At 40.4% G+C, this 20,758-nt stretch overlaps 1 long non-coding RNA gene across 1 annotated transcript in view; it reads left to right on the top strand.

Annotated features, from left to right (window-relative positions):
- The window catches only part of LOC131483627 (uncharacterized), a 37,290-nt gene extending 22,851 nt beyond the window's left edge, over positions 1 to 14,439 (top strand). The window contains exon 2 of the long non-coding RNA XR_009247817.1: positions 14,192 to 14,439. This is a non-coding gene — a long non-coding RNA (uncharacterized LOC131483627). The remainder of the gene's footprint in view (positions 1 to 14,191) is intronic.
- Positions 14,440 to 20,758: the final 6,319 nt, after the last annotated feature.

Genomic DNA, 20,758 nt, shown 5'->3' on the forward strand with positions numbered 1-20,758 from the left:
ATATGTTACCTACACCGAAACATAGACCATAAACAACATCTACTAACTTTAGACATTTTGCCAGTCAGGGAACCATGCTTCTCTCTTGGGCAAAAGGCAGTGACGTGAGGGAGGGAAGATAGCAATTTCCACTTATTACTTCCAGTAGCCAAAAACTGTCCATATCTGGACAGGAGTGACTTCTAGAAAAATCTTATGTGGAACTAAAAATCCATATTGCTGCAGCTTCTGCCCTACAGCACCTATTTGATTTGGGGGTCTTTTTAGAATAAGACTAATTCCTCTTCCACATAATGGCCCTTAAGAACCTTGGAGACATACTTTTAGACAGTAATGTAGCTCATCACCTCTTCAGTTGAGTAGGTGTTCAAATGAACAACTTTTGGTCAACTCATCATCTGGTCTGCGCATTAGATAACTTTATGGTAGCTATGTTTAAAAATCACGTTCACTTATGACAGACAAAAAATACACCAAATGGGAAAAAAACAACTATGTAAAGAAAACTAACAAATGTAGTTATTGACATTAAATGATGAAATACACTCTCTCACCGAAATTTAGGAATTGGAAAGGTATGCCCACTCTTATCACTGTTGTGAAGTATTGTTTTGGAAAACACTAAGCAGTAAGGTGAGAAAATAGAATAAATGGCCTAAATTTATAGACCCATTTATAAATGGGACACAATCCTTTTGATCTACAGATGACATCATTCTATTGCTAGAGAAACGGCAAAGACTTATTAAAGATTTGTGATACTGTTTTGAAATTTTATTTATTAGTTCTTGCTGGAATCCAGGAAATTTTATCCCGTTAAGAGATGTTAGGTGCTATCTAATGATCTCTTCCTCTTAAAAATACAAAAACCTATTTTCGTGGACAAAAACAACAACAATAAAATGAAAGCAAGAAGGGAATTAGGCTCATTGTAGTCTCTGTACTATTAACTGTTCATTGCAAAGCTGTTTTGGCTACATTTTTCTTTTCTTTCAGACTTCAGCTCCATTTGGATTTTAGCTTTACTACACTATTGTACGGATCTATGGCTCGTCTTAGAACCACCCTTGGTTTTACTTTTTCTATCATGCGCTTTGGAAAGCCTAGTTTTTCAGAATTCCATTTAGTCATTCAATTTCCTCTCTTATTGGCATCATAATTTGCAACTACACTATCAAAAATGAAATGATCTGGCTTTCCAACTTTCTCAGGCCATCTTTCCTCTCCAAGTCTCATGCCACCCAATCTTGCCTGCCTTTTTATGAACTCCTGCAACATTCCTTTCTAAAGGAATGTGTCTGATGGCCTCCAGGCTTTTCCTTTATGGTTAGTTATCACAAATTCTAGGAGAATAGATAGAAACATGGCTATGTCCCCCCACTATTACTACTGTTACCATTATTCATTTTTTCCCTTCTCTATAAGAATAATGTAAAGATTCTCTTAGGGTAGGTCCGAGGCCAATGCAAATTCTCCAATCCAAAAAATGCCACACTTAGAGAACTAGGGTCTCTGGGAATGGGGCCATCAGTCTGTGCTATAACAAGCCTTCCAGGTGATTCTGATGCATTCTAAAGTTTGCGAACTGCTGGTCTAGACAAACTTGATCTCATTGAACATTTTTTTGAGTTTGAAATCTTGAAAAGATATTCCTTTATCAGAATGTATGAAACCTCTATGTTCTGCAGTTTATGTTAGGAATGTGGTTTTCTCAAGTCTTCTTTTGAATATTTCCTGGCTGCTTCTGTTTTCAGGGTGATAAATGTTCATACAGATATCTATCTTCCTGACATGCTGTAACAGTCCTTCTTGTCTCCTAAGAAGCCTGCTTTTTGATTTGGGCATGTTCTTTCAATATGATATTCTCATCTGAAGCACGTATCAGTTGATCTTCAACAGCTGCTTCTTCAGGCTTCATCAAGCTTCATCATGCTTCACCAACCACGCTAGATTTTCAAACAGTCCTATTGGGCCCAGGGTTCTGTGATGGCATCTTGGGCCCAACATGGGGCAGCTAAGGAAAAGCCCAGCGGGAGCCCTTGGGTTTCTCTACCCCTACTTCAACTGGACTGACTCTTCTTCCGTCAGTTTTAACATTGGATTTACACATTTAGTAAATCTGTTTTAAAAAGAGAAGAAAGTTGGGCTCCTGGATGTCTCAGTGGGTGAAGCGACCGACTTCGGCTTAGGTCATGATCTCACCATTGTGGGTTCAAGCCCTGTGTCAGGCTCCATGCTGACAGCTCAGAGCCTGGACACTTGCTTGGGATGCTGTGTCTTCCTCTCTCTTAGCCCCTCCCCTGCTCATGCTCTCTCTCTCTCTCTCTCTCTCTCTCTCTCTCTCTCTCTCTCAAAATAATAAAAAAAAACATTAAAAAGAGAAGAAAGTTTTCACGCTTTAAAAAATGGTTGACTGTCACTGGGTTGACTTTTGTCTGTCTAGAAAGGTGTAGGCAGGGCCCAAAGATGGGACAGATACCAAATGTCTGAAGCAACACCTGTCTAGTCATTACATCGTTATCAATCAGAAGGCACTCTCATTGCTATTCTTGACCTATGGCCACACATAGATAACTACAGAGCAAATGTTAGCCTCATTCTTGGCTCTCTACTCCCTACTCATCAGTCCAAGGAGTTAATTATCCAATAAACATTTATTCCAATAAGCATTTACTGAACAGTGACCCCCTTCCCCCAAGTTAATCCAGTCCCTGAGACTGGAGAAAGTGGCTGCAGACTTGACTTTGCCTTTCATAACGTGGACACAGTAGTGCCCATTCTCTTCTTTTGAATTTCCCTGTGTGACAGTGTCAGAGCTCTGAGGCAGGTCGCATGTCTGGTTGCCTCTTTTATTCAGCACAAATATAAGGTCTTATATTTCATACTGATGGGCTGGAGTGAGGAAGAAGTGTGCATAAACGAACAGAGGAACAAGTACTACAAAACAGGAAACAACCAAATCATCGCAGTGGGTTTTTGATGTACGTATAAATACATTATTTTGCAGCAGTTTGAATTCTCATCTATGTTTTTATCATGCTTATTCAGTTAAAGTGTTCTCAGCTCAAAACAATCGCCTGCAGGGGAGACAGTCTTAGAGAAGTATGCCTTCAGACAGAAGGAAAGCCAAGGTGAGATTGTAAAAATGCGGTAAAAATTCATCAAATGGAGACTCAAGACTTGTTGATACTACCAGTTAGAAATATTCTATTTCATTCTTTCCAACCAAATTCTTCCTTTTATATATCTGGGTTGTCCTTTATTCTCTTTTGCATGCCTACTCAGTACAGACTCATTGTCTTTGAGAACTGTGCCCCCAATAGACACACACACACACACACACACACACAGAACGGGTTCCTGTAGCCATAACCGTAATATGTGATCATGGCCCTTTGGCACAGTTGCTTGGATGAGGAATGGACCTCTGCCTTCAGGAGCCAATTCATTGGCTGTGTGTGGCTAGTCAGATGCTCTCTTGAGGATGTGAATTGCTGGACAAGAAGACTGGACAGTTATCTAGCGCTGGTCCATTAGACTGACAGCCCATACTTTCCTACGAAGCCACCAAAGCTACCTTGGCCAATGAGTTCCTGGGGCTTAGTTCAGCTTTCCTTGGATTCTGTGATATACCCTATATCCTTCCATAAATACCCACTCTCCTTTGTTCTCTCTCTCTCCTCTTTCTGTTTACTTTGAGTGGATTTCTGTTTAATGCAACTAAATATTCCTTAAGACACTCTATCTTTGGAAAGGTTTATTTATTAGCCCCTACTGTTACTCTAAAACATCAAATCAGATGCCTCTCCTACTCCCAAACTCTTAATCTCAAATCTTAGTAACCATTTAAACCACGCTTCTCAATGCAGGAGGCTACAATGGAAAATTACTTGGAAATTTTATAAAACCTGCCAGTGCCCTAGCCACATCCCACACTGATTGAGTCTGAAACTCCAGGTGCAAGGTCTTGATGTTAAAGATGATTATAAGGTTCCCCAGATAATTCTAAGAACCAGCCAAAACTGCAAACCACTGGAATATGACAATAACCACCCATCCTGCCAATGTATCTAGCCTGTGGCCAAGTTCATACTCACCATAAACTTTGTCTGGCCATGATGTCTACTTTAAGAAAATCAGACATAAAAACATTATTAAAAAAACAGATGAATTCTTCTCTTTAAAAAGATACTTATTTATCTTTCCAAAATGATATTTTTTTGCTGTTTTCTTAAATAACCATTCCCTGCTGATTAAAAATATGTTTCAATTTATTCAGCAACCATTAAGAAAGTGAAAAGTCAAGGCTCAGACTGGGAAAAATATTTGCAATATATGTATCTGACAAAGGATTCATTAATATATAAAGGGTGCAGAAAATATGAAGAATTCCTAATAATGTTTTTTTTCAGAAAAGACAAAACACCCAACTTTAAAAAATGGGTGAAGGATGACTTTAACAGGCACCTGACAAAAGATGATATCCAAATAGCCAATAAATATATGAAAATATCCTCAATACTATTATTTCATTAGGAAAATGCACATGAAAGTCCCAATGACATATGAAGTATAAAATGATATAGGAAAGAATGAAATAATTAGAATATGTGTTATTATCAACAATTATTAAATGCGAATTAAATCCAGCAGAATATCTACAAAGAAAAAGACAGACAGTAGTGGGTGTTGGTGAGGCTGTGGTACAGGTGCAACTACAATCTACACATTCAGTGCTGGTAGGAGTACAACAAAGGACCCTGCTTTGGAAAAGTGTTCAGCAGCATCGTGCAAAGGAACACACACCTACCACGTGACTCACTTATTCTACTCGAACACACATACCCAAGAGAGTTTGTGTGTGTGTCCACAAAAAGCCATGGACCAAGAATTTCTTAGGAGTTTTATTCATCCTTCCTCCCAATGATGAATTCTTTGGCAGTTTCATACCGTCAACATATATCAACCAATGACCCAGGAATTCCCTCCTACGTATGCCTCGGAGAATTGAGTGTCTGTGTCTGCAGAAGAAACAAACAAACTGTACGAAAGTGTTCATAGGAAATTTACACATAATAATCAAGAACTGGAAATAACCTAAATGTCCACAATAGAAGAGTGCGTAAACATTTTGGCGTATTTATATGATGGAGTGCTACGCAGTAATAGAAGAGAAGAACGAGTTGATATCTAGGATGACATGAATGAATTTCAAAACCATTATGCTGAGTGAAAGAAGCCAGATCTCCTCCCTGATAAAATAAATACACACCATATGGTTCCAGTTACATGAAGGGAAATAACAAGTGAATCTGGTCTATGGTGAAAGAAACCAGAAAAGTGGTTATCTCTGGAAGAAAGGAGATACTGATTGGGAAGAATCATAAGGACACTTTCTAGAGGGACAGAAATGTTCTAGAACTTGTTTGGGACAGTGGTTACAAGCGGGTGGTGTGTGCTGAAATTCATCAGGCTGCACATTTAAGATTTGTGCCTTTTCGCATTACATGCACTAAAATGACACTCCAGTAAAACTGTATTTAGTAAATATTTGTCAAGTTTCTGTTGTGTGCCTGGACCTGTGTGAGGTATTGAGAATTCAAAGATGAACGATATATGAAGGAAACGTCTGCCCAGAAGGGATTTTGGAGTTTTAGGCAACCTATAGATTCCTGGGTTCACAATTAATTGAAAAGAAGAAAGAAAGAAAGAAAGAAAGAAAGAAAGAAAGAAAGAAAGAAAGAAAGAAAGAAAGAAAGAAAGAAAGAAAGAAAGAAAGAAAGAAAAGCACAGGGACCTCCAGGTATCAAGATGTCAGGTATCAAGATTATTGACATAAGGATTAGAGAAAATGGCTTTAGATTTATCACCCAGATCTAGACAAGATTTGACAGTCCTTGAACTCCCAAGTGTCCACCCAAGGAGAGCTGCAGGTTTGCAGATCAGACTTACTTCCCAAGATGACCGGCTTCACATCCTGACATTCATGACAACATGGATGGACCTTGAGGGCATTATGCTAAGGGAAGTAAGACAGAGAAAGACAAATACTGTATGATCTCACTTATGTGTGGAATCTAAGAAAACTGAACTCATAGAAACAGAGAGCAGAGAAGTGTTTACCAGGGGCTTGGGAACAGGGGAAAGGGGGAGTTTGTGGTCAAGGGTACAAACTTCCAGTCATAAGATGAGTACATTCTGGGGATCCAATGAACAGCATGGTGATTATAGTTAATAACACTGCTTATATATTTGAAAGTTGCTATGTGAGTACATCTTAAATGTTCTCACCACACAAGAGAGAGAGAGAGAGAGAGAGAGAGAGAGAGAGTTATTATGTGACATGATGAAGGTGTTAGCTAACCCTGTAGTGATAATCATTTTGCAATAGATAAGGGTATCAAATTAACACTTTGCACACCTTAAACTTACACAGCGTATATGTCAATTACATCTCAATAAAGCTGGGGGTGAAAAAAAAAGATTCTTGGCTTTTCAAGATTGCTGCAGAGTAGACCCACTTCCCAAGATTTCTGGCTCTGAGAATGGTAATAGAACAGATGCAACTCTTGAGTGTTTTGAACTTTCAGTAGATGAGCTCCACCCAGTTGAGAACGAGAGGCCAGTGGATGCCACCCACCAGCCAGGTAGATCAGTCCTCCTCCACAGAGAGGACTAAGTCAGAAGTAGGAAGAGTGGCTGACTGCATGCTCCAGCAGAAGACCCCCCAAGTGAAAACATGAGGCCAGAGAAGGGTGGGACCATCCAACAACCCCCAAACAGGGAGGCAGACATATAAACAAACAAGTGCAAAACATTTTGTAGATGACAACAACAAATTTACAACAGGTGCAGAAGAGAATTGTCTACTCTATCGGGAGTGAAAGTCCTAAAAACTTCAAAAAGGAGAAGGGTGAGCTGACTTTGAAAGACGAGGAGCAGAGGGACTTCCCAGGCAGAGTTTTCCCAGAGCATAAGAAAAGCCATGAGGATATGAAGTGGCCTCACACACTTAAAGAACTTCGGGGACAAGGTAGGTGGCAAGACAAGAGGAGAATGTGGCAAGACAAGAGGCTACATTACAAATGTCCTTGTAGGCTGCGCTAAGGATTTGGGGATTTATTCCCATGTAACATAGATTATCATATAATCAGATTCCTATTTTAGGAAGGTAAGTCTGAAGCTCAGGGTAATAGTCAAGGAGAGAGATACCGAGGATCTGCTATCTTTGAAGGAGATGGAGAATCCAGAAGAACGACTGAGGGAAAAGATAGTGAGTTCAGTTTGGGAAATGTTGAGTTTGAGAGATTTAGGGGACCTGGGCAAATCTCTCAGAGGCAGCCTGATATATCACTCTGTAGCTAAGGGTGAACATTGGGGCCGAATGTATAGATTTATAAGTGATCCAAATAATTAAATCTGTGGTAGACAGAGTGAAAATAGAAAAGCACTCCACTTTCTTGGTGGAGGATTCTGTATTTCTACCTGCCCTCTTTCTTATGAATGGCAATGCCTTCTGTGGGGAGGGTTTGCCTTTCCATCCCTCTGGTGTCATGGTGGGCCATGGGACTGGCTTTATCCAATGGAATGGGGAGCATCCTGCACTGAAAAAGCTCTAAGAACTATTCTATGTTTCTGTAAGCTCTCTTGTTTGATTCCTTGCGTCACAAGACTGGCACATGCCAAACGGGCTGATTTTCTAATAGAGATCTACAAATGAAGAAGACCAAGACTGAGAAGAGTTTTAGTCTACTCGCTGTCTGGAGCAGAGCCACAGCCCATGGTAGAGTTTTAGGTGACCTTTGGCTGACATGCAGCATGGGTGAGAATTAAACTTTTTTTTTGTTGTAAGTCACTAACACTTTGGGTCATTCATTTCTGCAGTGAAACTAATACCCATTTTCACCTTTCACACCTTCTCAAATCTACTAGAATGTAAATTCCATGAAAACACAGACATGATTTTGTTCACTGTTGTTTCCCTGGGCCCCAATATGGTGACTGGCACATAGAAGTCACTCAATAAAACTTGTTGAGTGAGCCATCTCCTCTAACACATCTTGGCTTCTCCATTTTCTTAGGTGACAACCTTGCTTCTCTCATTTCACCGAGGAAATAAAGCGATCAGAATACTTATCTTGCCTCTCACCACCCCATTCATCAGCAGACCTACCTCTGACCCATTATTTACTATCTTCCACCTGTTATAACTGAAGGACTGTCTATGCTGGTATCTCAGGCTGATTCTTTTGTTTACACATCAAATTCTCTGACCTTTCTTTTACTCAAAAATTTTGTGCCTGCAATTCTCTCTTTCCCTTCCAAGCATTTTCATCAGCATACCACTATCCTATAATAATTCCCTTCTTAGAAAACACACAAAATAATTTTTTAAAACTCACTAATTGCCAGGGACTAGGTGGGGAGGAAGGAAGGAGTAGGTAGAGCACAGAGGATTTTTAGGGCAGTGACACTATTTTGCATGATATTCTAATGGTAAATACATATCATTATATTTTTGTCCAAATCCACAGAATTCACAACGCTAACAGTGAACCCTAATGTCAACTACGGACTCTGGGTGATGATGATATGTCGATGTAAGTTCATCAGTTGTAACAAATGTACCACTCTGGTGGGGGATACTGATAGTGGAGCAGGCTGTGGGAGGCCCAGGGGGCAAGGGGCAAATGAGAAATCTCTGTACCTACCACTCAAGTTTTCTGTGAACCTAAAACCACTCTAAGAAATAAAGTCCATAAAAAACCAACTCACTAGCCCCCGAAATGCCTTCCAGCTACTGCTTTATATTCTTTGTTTTCCTCTAGAACATAATTTTTCAAATGAGTTATCACTTAATCTTTGACAAAGGAGGCCAGAATGTACAATGGGGAAAAGATAGTCTTTTCAATAGATAACTGTTGGGAAAACTGGACAGTTACATGCAAAAGAATGAAACTGGACCACTTTCTTACGCCATACACAAAAATAAACTTAAGATGAATTAAAGACCTAAAAGTAAGACATGAAACCTTAAATCTCCTGAAAGAAAACATTTGGTCATCAGCCTCTGCAATATTTTTTCTGGATCTGTCTCCTCAGGCAAGGAAACAAAAGCAAAACTAAAACAAGTGGGACTTCATTAACTAAAAGTTTTTGCATCACAAAGAAGACCATCCATAAAACAAAAAGGCAACCTACTGAGAAAATGTTTGGAAATGATCTATTCAATACGGGGTTGATGTCCAAAATATATAAAGGACTCATACATCTCAACACCAAAACAAAACAAAGAACAAATAATCTGATTTTAAAATGGAAAAAAGACCTTAAGGGACAGTTTTCAAGGAAGACATCCAGATGGCCAACAGACACATGAAGAGATGCTCAACATCACTGATCATCAAGGAAATGTAAATCAAAACCACAATGAGATATTACCTCACACCAGTCAGAATGGCTAGTATCAAAAGGACAAGAAATAACAAGTGTTGGTGAGGATGCGAAGAAAGGGAAATCCTTGTGCATTGTTGGCGGGAACGTAAATTGGTGCAGCCACTTTGGAAAACAGGACTGAGATCCCTGAGAAAATTAAAAATAGAAATACCATACAATCCAGTAATTCTACTTCTGGAAAGTTACTCAAAGAAAACCAAAACACGAATTCAAAAAGATACATGAACCTTTATGTTTATTGCAGTATTTGCAAAAGGAAGATACGGAAACAACCTAAGTGTCCATCAATAGATGAATGGGTAAAGAAAATGTATATATAAAAACAGAGCTACCCTATGACCTAGCAATTGCACTACTAGGTATTTATCCAAGGGATACAGGTATGCTGTTTCAAAGGGACACAAGCACCCCCATGTTTATAGCAGCACTATCCACAATAGCCAAAGTATGGAAAGAGCCCAAATGTCCATTGATGGATGAATTGATAAAGAAGATGTGGTATATATATACAATGGAGTATTGCTCGGCAATCAAAAAGAATGAAATCTTGCCATTTGTAACTACATGGTTGGAACTGGAGGGTATTATGCTAAATGAAATTAGTCAGTCAGAGAAAGACAAATATCACATGACTTCACTTATATGAAGACTTTAACATACAAAACAGATGAACATAAGGGAAGGGAAGCAAAAATAATATAAAAACAGGGAGGGGGACAAAACATAAGAGACTCTTAAATATAGAGAACAAACAGAGGGTTGCTGGAGGGTTTGGGGGGAGGGGCTAAATGGGTAAGGGGCATTAAGGAATCTACTCCTGAAATCATTGTTGCACTATGTGTTAACTAACTTGGATGTAAATTATAAAAAATAAATAAGTTATAGAAAAAATTTAAAAATTAAAAAAGAAAAAGAAAGAAAGAAGATGTGATATATATATACATATCTATGTATCTCTGTATATATGTATATCTATATATGTATGTATATGCAATGGAATATTACTCAGCCATTAAAAAGAATGATGTCTTGCCATTCACAATAATATAGATGGACCTAGAGGGTGTTAAGTGAAATAAGTCATACTGGAAAGACAAGAACCATATGATATCACTTATATGTAGAATATAAAAAACAAAACAAATGAATAAACAAACAATTAGGGAACAAAACCCAGAAACAGACTCACAAATATAGAGAACAAACTGGTGGTTGACCAAGGTGGGGCAGTGGCTAGGTGAAATTGGTGATGGGGATTAAGAGGTACAAACTTCCAGTTACCAAATAAATAAGTCATGGGGATGAAAACTACAGCACAGGGAATACAGTCAGTAATATTGTACTAACACTGTATGGTGACTACACTTAGAGTAGTGAGCATTTTGTAATGTATAAAATTGTCAGATCACTATGTTGTACACCTCAAACTAATATAATATTGTACGTCAACTACAGTTAAAATTTTCTTTTAAAAGTTGTTTATCACCCGCCTCCACAGTATTCACTTAGATGCCAATGACCATGGCCAGAACAGAACTCTTGGTTCCACCTGTCCCTTATAGCCCAGAGCCACCTTCCACCCACCTTCTCTCTCAGGAAATGGTCACACCTTTCCTGAGTACTGAAGCCAAAGATCTGAGTCATACTTGATTCTTCTATTTTCCTTACGTCCCTCATCCAATCTATCAAGCAAATTCTTGGGCTCTACTTTGCAAATAGATCCCCCAAATGGACACTTCTCACAAGCTTCACTGTTAGCATGGCAGACCAAGCCACCATTGTCTATCTCACTTGGACAACTGCAATAACCTGATGACTTTACTCCTCTCGGCTTCCATCTACTTGGAATACTATCCCAAACTCCTGACATGGTCTACAAATCTTTCCATGATTCAGCCCCTCCCCACTTTTCCAACCTGCATCTCTTACCTCTGTCCTCTGGCTTGCTCACTTGCATCAGCCTGATTGCTGACCCCAGGACATCGAGCTCATTGCTCTTCCAAATAGCTACATGGCTGTTCCTTCACTTTATCCAGGACCTCCTCGAACAGTTTTTCTTGACTTCGCCACCTAAAATAGCATCCTCTCCACAGCCCCCCCCTCCACCCCATCATCCTGGCACTTTTTACTTGCATGCATTATTTTTCTTTGTAACACTTATCACCACGGAACATTACACTATCTACTCACGTTTGTTTGCTTATTGTCTGTGTGCCTCACCAGAACTCAAGCACCACAATAATGGCAAGGATTGTGTCTGTTTTGTTCTCGCTATAATGCCAGTGCAATGTGGCTGGCACATAGTAGGTACTCAACAAATAGTAGTGGTAACAGAGCACCAAAAATGAGCTCAGCAGAAGATAAAGAATTCCCTTCTTTGTATAAAACAGGCAGACAAGTCACCAATGTGGGGAAGTATGGGTAATAACAGGACAGACATGCAGTTGTTTTGTTTAGTTTTGTTTTGTTTTCAGAAAAAGACAGAGAAGTGAGAAAATTAGAACTCAGTCCTTGTCTCCAGCATGGATGAAATCAACCTAATCTCAACAGATCTTGATCTCTTCCTTTATCAAACGAGAAACAGAATATTTCATAATAGATTGGGGAGGGAAAAAAGGAGGAAACCCAAACAAAAAGTTCTGAGCTTTTCAGAAAGAATAAATTTCATCAATTCGAGGTATTGTTAATATCCCATCCTGTCTTGACTGATGGAACAAATATTTGGATTTCATACATTTAACAACTTGCTAATATCACTTTGATGTTCTTCTTTTGTTCTGTTTTAATCCTCCAGGTTCATGTAAAAAACAAAATTTGCCTAGTATGAAATAATCCTCTTGCTCCATGACCCAAAAGGTTCCTGTTTTGTTTCTGCCTATTATTTTTATTTATTTTTGTTTTGTTTCATTTTCTTTTCCCAAGCTCTGAAACTAGAAGTTGCTGGAAAGAATTGCAAGGAAAGCTGTGAGCTTTCACGAAAGGCAAAGTTTCTCAGAACTTAAGTAAGCAAAATATTACACTCCTCCATTCTTACCCTCCCTCAGGCCCAGCTCAGTTCCTGGAGACCCATCGGCTCTTAAGGAGAGGCAAGTCTAAAGCCAAAAAAAAACCACACACTCTTCTCCTAAATAAGGAAACTTACATCAACTGGCTAATTGCCTCCAATTCTCTGAACTCATGATTGAGAATGTTGACCATCCTTCTTATTAAAACTGAAGATGTGAGTACAGTCAAACCCTTTGTAACCTATTACATTATTGTGGACTCAGAGATAACACAATTGAATGATTTCTCCTCAAACCCAAATCCATAAAGTAAAACCCCTAATGAAAACTGGTTTAGGCTAATACCGTATTGATCTTGTCTCCCAAAAGCAGAGCTTTAAAAGGGCTCTCCAAGCCCAAATCTCCATAGACTGATGAATGGATAAAAAAAGATGTGGTATAGCGGCACCTGGGTGGCTCAATCAGTTGAATATCCAACTCTTGATTTTGGCTCAGGTCATGATCCCAGGGTTGTGGGATTGAGCCCTGCACTGGGCTTTGCACTGAGTGTGGAGCCTGCTTAAGATTCTCTCTCTCTCCCTCTGCATCTTCCCCTAGCTAGTGCACTCTCTCTCTCAAATTAAAAAAAAATTTAAATATGTGGTGTATATATATACAATGGAGTATTACTCAGCCATCAAAAAGAATGAAATCCTGCCATTTGCAATGGCATGGAAGGAGCTAGAATGTATTATGTTAAGTGAAATAAGTCAATCAGAGAAAGAAAATTATTATATGATTTCACTCATATGTGGAATTCAAGAAACAAAGCAGATAACATATGGGAAGGGAGAAAAAAAGAGGAGAAAGAGAAACTAACCACAAGGGACTCTTAATGATAGAGAACAAACTGAGGGTTGATGGAAGGAGGTGAGGGGAAGAGGGACTAGATGGGTGATAGGTATTAAGGAGGGCACTTATTGTGATGAGCACTGGGTGTTATATGTAAGTGATGAATCACTGAATTCTACTACTGAACCAATATTGCACTGTATGTTAGCTAACTAAAATTTAAATAAAAACTAAAAAAAAGTCTCTTCATGTAACCATGCATTCAACGGATACTTACACTGAGTATCTATTGTGTGCAAGGTATTGCACTAGGCACTAGAAATAAAAGGTGACTTAGAGGCATTTCGTGCCCTTAAAAATACATAATCTGGTTGGAATGATCAGTTATATCTCCAGATACCTGTAACACAATTATAAATTTGAGAATGCCCCGAGAGTAATGGAATAGTGTCCTTGTTTAAGCAGTAGATAGACCGAGGTATCTAGACACGACATCAACCCTAATAAATTGTTGTGAGTGTGGGGGTTTCACAACCACAATGAGACTCAATGTCTTCATGTGTAAAATGGAAATCGTGATGGTGCACTGGCCTCATCCAGTTGCTGTGAGAAGGCAATGAGGTCAAACATATGAAATGCTTAGCACAGTGTTTGCCATGTGGTGTGTTCTTAATTAATGCTGGTGTTTGTTGTTGTCACTGAGATGCAGAGGAGAGACAGCATCTCCAGACAGAGGGACAAAGTGAGATTTCCATTAGGAGGTAGCATTTGAGCTGGACCTTAAAGAGTCCATTAGATCTGGACTTAGTCATTTAGCAGAGAGAACCAGGAAAAGAGGAGGTTATGTTGGGGGATTAGTGAGCAGTTGATTTTTGTTTTGCTTTATTGTTTGTCTGTAGGAAAACCAGCATGAAGGAGAAGAGTGGAGAATTCCTGTTGAAGAGCTAGGCTGGGACAGATTATGAAGGATCTCGAATGCCAGGCTGATGAATCTGGGCTTAATTTCAAAGACATTATGGACATTCCTAAGACTCTAGGTTTGGGATAAGGGAAGGAAAATCTTCAAGAAGATTAAACTGGAAGCAATGGAGAAGAAAGATGGAGAGGCCGACATGACCCCTCCAAATAAATTCCTACAGCCCCCTGAGTCTGATGGAGCCCCAGGACCTGCTCCAAGCAGCCATTAGTAATTAGTGTTGGTGTGAAAGATGAGATGTATTATTCTGCATCCCTGAACTAGACCCACGATGGAAGCAGCGAGGGGGTTTTTGCTGATACCCATCTAGCGAACACATCTTGCTCTCAAATGGAAAGGGAGAAAAGAAATCTAACTTTCTGACCATCTCTGTGAGATCCAACACAAATGGTCATCATAAGCTGCAAAATGATGACAGGGTCAATTTTCAACTGTCAGAGATGGAGGGCTTAGATTTTGATTCATACGAACCAAATATTCTCTCCCCGCATCCTACAGGCAGGGCGATTCACAATCTGCCAAATCGCTCCTTGGAAATGAGCCATGTGAAGAGGGGATTTGCTTGATTCACAGTGGATTAGGTATTCCACAGTAGCCCTGTGCCCCATCTAGAAAAATCTGGTGGAAATTACAAACTGTAGACATTCGGCTCTGTGTCACAATAACAGGATGCACCTGTAGATTTCATAGAATTAGTAGCAGTATTCTCTCAACGCCAGCTTGAGAGAAATAAGTCTGTTTGTACAGCACCAACTGGGGCAAAACCTGAGATGGTACGACATACCTCTCAACAACGAGAGGTGTCACTCACAGCAGACGCCAACGACCCCTCCACCACCCACTTAACAAGCATGTGCTGAAGACCTCCACATCCCAGCTTCTCTTGTATTGGTGCGTTTGTTATTTGGGGGCCTGCCAATCTAACAGATGTATCTGCAGTTAGTTGGGGGGCTTTTCTGCTCCCAATCCCCATAATTACACTGTGGGCTCTTTGAGACCAGGAACCCTATTTTTCTTTGTCTTTGAGTCTTCCAGACCTCGGGCTGAATGCCTTGTGCCTGGGTTCCCAATCTGTATTCCTTGAATTGAATTATACTAAAGGGTGCACTCCAAGAGCACATGGGCTGTAGGACAAACAGTAAATGGTGGGACCTTCAGTGGAGATTTCAGACCCATATCTAGGAGATAAAGGTCAGAAAGGCCTGGGACACCAAACAACCTCTTACTGAACTGAAAAAGAACATCAACTATGCAAACAAGAGTCTCCCAGCAGCATTCTGGTCATTCTATGCCAGGAGTCCTCTCCTGTTTGGATTCTGACTCTGAACCACAGTTCAGCACAGCACTCTGCTAGCAAATGGAGTGTGAGATGAGAGGGCAAGGCTGCTTTCATGTGGTGCAGCTGGGAAAGGCAGGGCACGTCTGTGCGTGTAAAGGATCCCTGCAGAACCCACCAGTCATTTCCCTTGTCAACAGCCCATTTCTTTTTCTCTTTGAGTGGGCTGTGAGTATCCTCACAGTCGGTCTGAATTTCTTAGATCTGTCCCAGACCCTAGCACAGTGCTTTAATTGTAGGGATGCAGTCAACATTTGTTGAGGGATGACTTCACAGAAGTGAAATTCTTTTATCCAGGTTTCACCTTCTCCCTTCTTGGGACTCCCCTGTTGAAGACATTAGTACACATGACATGACAAAGAAGATAGCAGGAAAGAAGAGGGAGACCTTGTGGGCTTCCTGAGTTCTCTAGCCTTCCTTCTTGCCTCTATGTCACAGAGAAAGCTGTGTTCAGCATTTTAACACACCCTCAAAGTGAATTCAACTCCAAAAGGCATGAGTGAGAAATGGATTTTTTTTTAAGTTTACTTATTATTTTGTGAGGGCGGGGGCGGGGAGGGAATAGTGTGAGTGGAAAAGGAGCAGAGAGAGAGAGAGAGTGAGAGAGAATCCCAAGCGGGCTCCTCAGTGTCAGGACAGAGCCTGATGTGGGGCTCCAACTCATGGACCATGAGATCATGACCTGAGCCAAAATCAAGAGTCTGACTCTTAACCCACCAGCCATCTGGGCACCAAAATGGGATTTGTACTCAATCCCATTTGTGGAAACTTTGAGGAAAGGGGCTAGCATTGCAAAGCAAATTGCAAACTATTATTTGCCAATGACTTTTATAATCTCTTTAAACAGCAGATGCCAACTACCCCTATTATTTCCCCAAAGTTTATTTTTTACTTTCTCCTAACCCCTTCTCTGCCACCTTCTGTCATCTCTACTTTGTTGGTCAACCATTTCTTTTTTTTTTTTCTGTAAGGCAATTTTTCTCACCCTTGGCATCTCTGATGTGCATATCATGCCTACCTTATCAACTATGCCTTGGAGAACTGATGACCCCATCCTCAATGATTAGGAGCCAACAAGCTATCGCGCTTCACCACCAATGGGACTCACCATCCCTCACTGCAATCACTTCTTTCTCATCTCTTTCTTTCTCATCTCATCCTTTCTCCTTACTTTTAATTTCTGCTTTCAGTCATTCATGACCCATCTCTCTTATCTTCCTTTCCAAGGAGAATCTGTATCACTTAGGACTGGGCGCATTGTTGAAACGACCATCAAAATGACAATCCATAACGATAAATGAGGGGGAAGTGAAAGAGGGTGGTAGATTTCTGACCACATCTTCTCCTTTCTCCTGCTCCTCCCTTACCCCCTTCTCCCCTCTCTAGACTCTTAGAAATAGTTTCTGCTGCAGGCCAGCGATTCATTAGTGGGGTGAGGGAAGAGATTGGGAAACCAAGGTATAGGATAGTCTGGATAATAAATGCCCCAAACAGAGCTCCTGTCTTCAAGGACCGTCCAGTATAGACAGAATGAGAGCACAACCAAAAGAGAACAATGAACTCTTGTCCATTAATGGTGCCACCTTCCTGCCCCCACCTAACCTCAGCCTCCAGCACCTGATTTAACCTTCTGTTGTCTCTGTCCATCTCCCCTTGCTGACCTATTTGTTTACGAGCATCTTCGAGGAAAGGAAAAGATGAGACTCACATCAGTGAATTTCTCTTCTGCCAAAGTTCATAACTTCCATTCTCTACCCCTGACCTTCAGATGCGGGGTAATAAGATTGCATTTTTCCTTTGCAAGATATCCTGACATCACTCCTCCTTGCCATGTCAATTCATATCACTTCATTCAGGTCTTCATTATGTCATGCCTGGGGAATATCTTAGTATCTCTGTGAGTCCAATCTCCCCTGCATCTTTACTCTCTCCTGTCCACCTTCAGCCCCTCCGCCAGCTCAGCCATCACTTGGATTCTGTCCCACCCCTGCTTAGGCATTTTCAGTGGCTAAAGTCCAAACATCCTATTCTGTCCATCACGGTCCACCTCAGTCTGAATCCAACTGACATTTCTACCCATAGCTTCCACTGCCCGTCCACACGGCTCTATTTCAGGTCAACTGCAGACCATGCCCTGTTAGAACTCAGTATTTACTTACCAAGCCAGCACTTACCTCTCAAGTACAATTCTTAGGCCTTTCTCAACCCTATCAACCCACTAAATTTTTCCTTCCTGACTTTCTGATGTTCTTGTAATCATGATTATTTGTATTTGTCACTTTTTACTATTAGAAAATTGTCTCTCAAACCTAAAATAAGGCAGTCTGGGTCAGAAATTTGCTGTCTGATGTGAGGAACAGTTTCTTCTGGGAAGTACCAAGCTTTTCTGGTAACAGGACTGAGCAATTTCCTGATAAACTGAGATTCAACTTGCACAGTTGACCGTCTGTCCTGTGAGGAACTTGGTTACTTTTAACCAAATGTTCCTCCCTTGAGCCTAATCTATCAATGTTATCTAGCTACTCTTTCAAAAAAAAAAAAAGTCTACTAGAAAAGAGGTCTTTGAACTGGACTAATTGGAAATCACCTCCTTGCAACAGGCTTGAAAAAAACTTTGACATGTGCTCACAAAGCCTTTGTCTGTAATTGCTTTATCATGTGCTAGTTATATTTTTGTGTATATGTGTCCTCACAAATAGTGGTATAATAGCGTTTAAATAGTGGATGATGGTATAGCATGGCAAGTGCTATGACAGTGGGAAGATAGAATTAGAAAAGACCTCCTGGGGGTGCCTGGATGGCTCAGTTGGTTGGGCTTCCGGCACTTGGTTTCAGCTCAGGTCATGATCTCACAGTTTGTGGGTTTGGGTCCCACGTCAGGCTCTGTGCTGTGTCCGTGTGGAACCTGCTTGGAATTCTCTCTCCCTGTCTCTCTGCTCCTACCCCACTTGTGCTCTCTTTCTCTCAAAATAAATGAAGACAAACCTTTAAAAATTAAAAAAAAAAAAAAAAAAGACCTCCTGGAGGAAGTGATACTCATGAGTCTTTCCACGAGTCTTTCCGCCTCGATTGTAAATTCATTGAGCACAGCAGCTATGGTATATAGAGCCTCAGCGTAAGATTGTATATAATTCATGACAACATGGTTCCGCCATCTTCTCCTCTCCCTAGGTCTTCCGTCTCTGCACAGCACAGTGTGCCATCAACGAGAAAGCTCGTGGTCAGTAAACAAGGAAGGACTAAAAGTTCACTGAATGCAAATTGTAAAAGTCAACTAAGTTATTTGTTTTATGTTAATCCATCTTAGTACCAAGAATCGGCTCTCTTTATTTTGTCAGGAAAATTGTGGGGGCTTTGTGATATGGTATTTTGGGGGAAACTTTTCATTAATAGGAATTTAAATATTTTATAAACACAATCAGTTAAATACTTAGAGGTATTTTTTTGTGCTGTTCTACCAGCAGACCTAGGTGTTGCTTCACTACTTGATGTTCAGCAACATTTTGTTTTAAATGTCAAGATACATTTATGTGAAACCCTAATATTAGGAAGAAACTTCAAATAACAACATGTCAGACAATGGAATCATTTAGCTAGGTTGATTGTTTAAAGCAAAATGGCAGAGCTCCCATATTTGGGAAAGATAAGCTAAATATTTTTGCTTAGTGGCTCATAAATGGCTGGGGTTTTCCCATTTATGATGAGTTATGGTTGTTCTTATGTGATTTGAAAATTGTTGAACCATTTCTAAGCAAGTCTGGGGTTCCGTGGGAAATCGCTAATACAGGAACGTTTGGTGTTTGCTCTGTCCCTTGAGACCAGTCATATTACTCAGGGTAAGCTAAGAGGTCGTAACAGAAGATCCCACAATAATGTGGCTTAACGTACAAAAAAATTTCACTTATATAGCAATTTGAGGTACATATTCCTGGTCATAGGCAGCTGTATCCCCACATTCAGAAACTCAGGCAGAGCCCAATGCTGGCATTTTCAACACCCAGCTTCCAAGATGACTCTGGTCACAGCATTCTAGGCTGCAGGAAAGAAGAAACACTAGGATTTCCAGTAAAACAAATGAGGTGGAAGTCCTAAACATTCCACTAAGTGCCTAAACTTCTACTGACGTTTCCCGGCAAGAACATCGTAGAACCGCACCTAGCCGTGGGAGGCTAGGGGATGTATCTTGTTCATTTGCCCAAGAAGAAAGCAGAGAATGATTCTGGTGAACTGTTGATAGTCTCCATCACACTGTCATGTTGTGGTTGTCAATTTATTAGTCTCTGGTCTGTCATGTAAATTGGGTTTTAACTGCATCATGTGTTTATGATATCACTCAACTGAGTGAGCAACCAACTTTTCTATCACACTATCATGTTGACTCGGTTCTGTGACTAAGAGAGTTTCGCGTGGTTCTCCAACTGGGACTGACTTGAACAAGCAACAGGTCCTAACGTTTCCAAGAGAAAATGAAGAAATTCAACCTGAAATTTCTTGAAAATGGAGAAGTGAGCTTTTAAAGGCAAACTGATAATTTTTTGGAGGAGTGTGCAATTTCTATCATTGTCTCTTTCCCCAAAATTCCAGTGCAAGACAGGGTGTAAGGATTGTCAAATGTGGCCTCTGACATGAGGATCTAAGCCAACACTCCCCCTAAAAACTACAATTATTTGGGGGCACCTGGGTGGCTTAGTCAGTTGAGCATCCAACTATGGCTCAGGTCATGATCTCAGGGTTCGTGAGTTTGTGCCCCACATTGGCTCTCTGCTGTCAGCACAGAGCCCACTTCAGATCATCTGTCCCCTTCTCTGTGCCCCTCCCCCACTTGTGTTCTCTCAAAAATAAATAAAGCATTAAAAAAATTGCAATTATCTGGGGTGCCTGAGTGGCTCAGTTGGTTGAGCATCCGACTTCGGCTCAGGTCACGATCTCGCAGTTTGTGAATTCGAGCCCGTGTGGGGCACTCTGTGCTAACCGCTCAGAGCCTGGAGCCTGCTTTGGATTCTGTGTGTGTCTCCCTCTCTGCTTCTCCCCTGCTCACACTCTTGTCTCTCTCTCAAAAATAAATAAACATTAAAAAAAATTTTTTAAATTACAGTTCTTTGGTTTAAAACATCCCCCAAGTTGCTATTTTCCTTTTAATAATATAATTTCTAT

This window comes from Neofelis nebulosa, chromosome 8 (assembly GCF_028018385.1).
Source record: "Neofelis nebulosa isolate mNeoNeb1 chromosome 8, mNeoNeb1.pri, whole genome shotgun sequence".
Lineage (NCBI taxonomy): Eukaryota > Metazoa > Chordata > Mammalia > Carnivora > Felidae > Neofelis > Neofelis nebulosa.